The sequence below is a fragment of a genome, unplaced genomic scaffold, assembly GCF_019419815.1.
Source record: "Pyrus x bretschneideri cultivar Hongxiangsu unplaced genomic scaffold, Pyrus_bretschneideri_v1 Contig36, whole genome shotgun sequence".
In the NCBI taxonomy this organism is placed as follows: domain Eukaryota; kingdom Viridiplantae; phylum Streptophyta; class Magnoliopsida; order Rosales; family Rosaceae; genus Pyrus; species Pyrus x bretschneideri.
The window spans coordinates 4,121,334-4,126,591 of NW_025999679.1; positions in this window are offsets into that span (position 1 = coordinate 4,121,334).

Consider the following 5,258-nt stretch of genomic DNA (forward strand, 5'->3'; position numbering starts at 1 on the left):
AGTTTGTAATACAACCTTCAAGCGATCAAACCTGTACCTTTGAAGAACTGACCACTTGAACTCATGACATAGAGCTAAGCATCACGAATCTCAATGAAGAAACCCATCATGGATTGCATGACGATAAGCACTGGTCCATTCAGGTTCTTAGTACGAAGAAGGGTGAGAAAAAGGCCGAGTCAAGTTAAGTCCTAGAAAGGCCAGGACACACATTATAAGAAATAGAAGAGAATAAGTATTCTTTTCCCGACTTGGACGTCATTCCTATGTTGGAAGACTTGCTAAAAAAAAAAGGTGATCGAGTTGCCTGAGTGCAAGCGACTTGAATAACTAAATTGCACTAATAACCTAAGATACTGCAAGTACCACCGCGTCATCAGTCATCCGATTGAAAAATGCTTCATGCTGAAAGATCTCCTCATGAAGTTGGCCCAAGAAGGAATCATTGAGCTAGATCTTTATGATGTGGTGGAGTCAAACCATACCACTTTCACTTTTGGCTATTTCACCTCAACATCTTCACCCCGATCGTTGGGGTCATGCTCTAAAACCATGCAAGTCAAGCCCAGTGAAGTTGAAGGATGGACTCGTGTGACTTCGACGAAACAGTGTAAAAAGCATATGCCTCGTCCAAAAGTTAACATGGAATGGTTGAGGATGATGAAATTTTGATACAAGATCTCCATCCCTATCACGATGCATGATTTTCTTCCCCGAAGACTTCTTTAATAATCAAATGATCATATCTCCTTGTTATGAATTTTGCGAGAATCACCTCTCCAAGGATCGCTTGACAAATTCACATCAAAATCCTCCTTGTCCACACAAGCTTAAGAGGTGACGAAAAATGTTCCTCGTCCTCACGAGCCCAAAAGGCGACACAAAATGCTTCTTGTCCCCAAGCCTAAAAGGCTACACGAAATGCTCCTAGCCCACAAGAGCATAAACTGCGTACGGCACAAAAAAAAAAAAAAAGAAGAAGCTAGGATACGAAAAAAAAAAAGCAAACACAAAAAAAAAAAATAAAAATCCCTTTTGAACTATGATGACCTGATCCCTTTAAATCGAAGGTATGTAGGCAACTTAAACTTTCAATTTCGAGTTCAGTAACATTAACATAAAAATAAGGATTTTGTTCAAAAGTGACACTACAAAAGAAAGCGAGAATAAAAGGAAGAAGTGCAATCAAGATGCTACTCCGAAACTAAGTGAGGTTGTTGCACTAAATCTTGAGCAACCCTTCCAATGTGGAGAATGTCGCAGTCATAGCCTTCTCAACCTCCAAGATAAAATGGAATTATTGAAAATGATGAATGTGGGACCTGTTGTAAACATTCCTAGTTTAAGTGTGATTGTGTAGATTTGATTCTAGTTATCATTTCCTATTGTATCTTGTATTCCTTGGGGATGAAGGAATATCTTCTCTCCTTTACTACTATAAATAAAGGCACAATGTAGGAGGGATAACAACACACACATTCCTCTACAATTCTACAAACACATCTCTCTCTCTTTTTTCCTTGTCGTCGGCCCTCTCTCTCCTTGTCAGATAAAATATACTACAACATGTTATCAGCACGCTCCTACCGCTGCACTTAGGAATCTGGCGTTAGAGAATTTTTCTGCATCAAACCAGTTTATCCATATCATCATGCAATCAGGTTCTTTCAAAACAACGATTTTTATCTCGATATTTTTGCAGCCTTGATAGCATGAACATTCACCATAACGCATGACCCAACTTTACGTTTTACGAATTTTAGATTCTACATAAATTGTGTATGCCTCATAATCATAATTGTTGAAATTATGTGAATTTGATGTTGGTTATGAATTGCACCAAATATCTGTACATGCATGAAATTATTTGGATTGCATATGCTTCAAATTGAATTACATATGAATTGAATTGAATTAAAAAAAAAAAAAAAAAAAAGAAGAGCAAATTTTTTTTTTTGCAATCAGGAAACAAACTTGGTGCCGCTAGGGTTTTTTCTTTTGAACCCACGACCTCGCCCAGGCCTGTAGCTTGTGGGTTGAGCCGCGTCAGGCAGCAAGCCGGAGCCATGGGCTCTTCAGATAGACACCCTAAGCCCCAAATTTTTGGGCTACCTCATCTCCGCTGGCATGAAAAAAAAAAAAAAACCAATTTATTGGGCTTGCATGAAGCAGCCTGGGTAAAAGAAATTTTTGTTTTGTTTTTTGTTTTTTGGGCTTACCTGAAGCAGCCCGTGTTGAAAAAATAAAAAATAAAAAAATTTTAGCTTCTTGGTCTGCCTGCAGGAGACCAACCCCTTTGCCCAGTCCTCCTCGTGGGCCTGCAGTCCTACTTGAGACCCACAACCCATTTTTTTCGGCCTAGATCTCACAGACCTTTTTTTTTAAGCCACCCATGGCCTTATTTTTTTTTCTCTTGGGCCCCGAACTTTATTTGCCTAATTACTTTAGGCCTAATGGGTTTTATATTTTTTCACCCACACTTTAATTTGGCTTGAAGTCCAAATAATTAAAATTCAATTATAATTGTAAACCTAATTTTATATTTTTGCATATTCTTGTTGCATATTTGTTTGCATATATATTTGTGTTTGCCTGCAGGAATATATGAACCTGAAGTTCATAATTATTTTGAAACCTGAAGTTTCATATAAACATGCCTTGTTTGAAAACCTGAAGTTTTCATTTAAAAACATCACTCGTGAAAACCTGAAGTTTTTCATGCAAAATTAAACCAAATCATGTCTATTAAAACCTGTATGTTCTACTCCTATGTGAATGGATTGATTTTTCTCCATTACACTCACCACATCTTGACCATCTATTTTGTGATAGGAACATGTCGAATTTGAACAAACTCGATTTTACCGCTTTGGAGGTCTCTAGAAGGAACTACCTCAAGTGGGTCCAAGATGTGAAACTCTACCCCATTGCAAAGAACTTGTGTCCTGTTATTGAAGAAGCAACGGACGCGCCTGTTGTTGAAGCTGAAAAAGCCACCGCTATGATCTTCATCCGAAGACATATTCATGACACTCTGCAAACTAAATATCTTGCTGAAAATGATCCATGTGCACTATGGGTTGCTTTGGCTGATCGTTTTGATCACCAAAATGGCATATTCTTGCCTGAAGCAAGACATGACTGGCAACATTTGCGCTTCCAAGACTTTAAGTCTGTGATTGAATATAATTCCGAAGTTTGTCGAATTTGATCACTTCTTAAGTTTTGCAATGAAACTTTGACTAAAGAGAATCTCCTGGAGAAGATCTATTCGACTTTCTCTACTTGTAATATTGTCCTGCAGCAACAATATAGAGCTCAGAAGTTCACTAAGTTCTCAAATTTGATCTCTGTTTTACTTCTCACTGAAAAGCAGAACTAGCTGTTGATGAAGAATCATCAAGCTCAACCTACTGGGACGACTGCTATGCCTGAAGCACATTATAGCACCAACCAACTCCCAAAACGCCAAAAAATATGTAGTAGGGGAGGCCAAAAGCTATCCCACCAAGGTCAATAGAGTCAAGGCCCATCTAAGGGAGGAAACAAAGCCCAAAAGTGCCCAAATCTCGCTCCCAAGGCCCCAAATTTCAAGAATAAGGGCAAACCACCTGAAACCATGGATGCGGACATGTGCTATTACTGTGGTTCAAAGGACCATTGGTCCTGTGTTTGCCGAGCTCCCAAGAAGGTTGTAGATGAATATCATTCTCGTCGTAAGAAGCTTGAATCAAACATCATGTAAGTGGACGACCTGGAGACTACAAAGGTAGAGGTTTTTGATTTTCAGGAGGATACCACCCTTATGGAAGATTAGAATCTTAGACATAGACTTATTTTTAGTTGAAATAAGACATATGGGGCCGAATTCCACCTAGTGGCCGAACCCCTCTTTTGTTTTTGGTTGATTTTTGAACAATTTTCCTTTATGTTTGGATTATTAGTTGGTGATTTGTTTTGGATATTAAGTTTTTAATTCTTGGATAAATGAAATTATTTTGAATTGATATTTGTTTTTATAAACTTTTGTGCATGTGACCGATTCAAACTAGTTTTTCATTCTAGGTATGACTAGTGGGAAAGTTAGTTGTTTGGCAGATAGTGCAACCACGCACACCATTTTGCATGAACGCATGTATTTCACTAACTTCATACCTAAGAATGCACCTCTGACAACCCTCTTAGGCCCATGCAACCTGATAGAAGGATACGGTAAGTCACGTATAATGTTGTCTAATGGTACAATCTTGACCATTTCTAAGGCACTCTATTCTCCACGTTCCGAAAGAATGTTGTTAAGTTTCAAGGACATTAGAGATAACAATTACCATGCTGAAACCCACATAGAAAACGGAGTTGAATTTCTATGCATAACTTCCTACGAATATGGCCAGAAGTGTATTCTAGAGAAGGTGGAGCGTACCCCGAGTGGTCTATATACTATGACCATACGCCCCATAGAATGCCACTATGTGGCCGGCCCTACTACTGGGACCACGTATGAAATTACACTTTGGCATGATCATTTGGGACATCCTGGACGAATAGCAATGTGCCGTATCCTCAAATCTTCACATGGTGATAGGAGCATATTTATGCGACTTAATTAGCTTGTTTTCTTGCATTTACATAGCTAGTTTCCATTTATTATAGTGTTTTAAGCTATTTTCATGTGTTTGTAGGTTTATATGGCAAAAGAAGCAAGAAAGTGCATTTTGGAGCTATTTGGAGCAGTTTTGGGCTTATTATGGATAAATTGCATATGGAGCAAGGTGGATGGACAAATTTGAAGTCAAAAGACGCCAGGAACATGCTACAAATCTAGAGAAACAAGTTTAAGACAAAGAAGATAAGGAAAGAGCAAGAAACATGGAACATTATCCAAACAACCTTATCTTATCCAAAACTTATCCTATCTTATCCTAACCTAATCTTGTTCTACCTTATTTCCAGCTGCAAGGGGACCTAAATACCTGATTTCTAGAAGTCTTATCTGCTCCTAAAAGGATGCCGCACCCTTCCCCTTTATCCTTTCTAAAAGTACCAAAATCTGCCACAAAACACATTGTTTCTAGAATCCTTAAAGAGTGCCGCACCTTGTGTCCCTTTCCCTCTTGGATTCTGAATTGAGTTGGCCCTTTTCCTTGTGGATTTGGATTGTGCAAGTCCATATCAGAAATTAATTGGGTCATAACCCCTTTATTGAATAAGTGCCGCACCATCCAAGCCCTTTTCCATATGGTTTCTGCTAAGTCCAA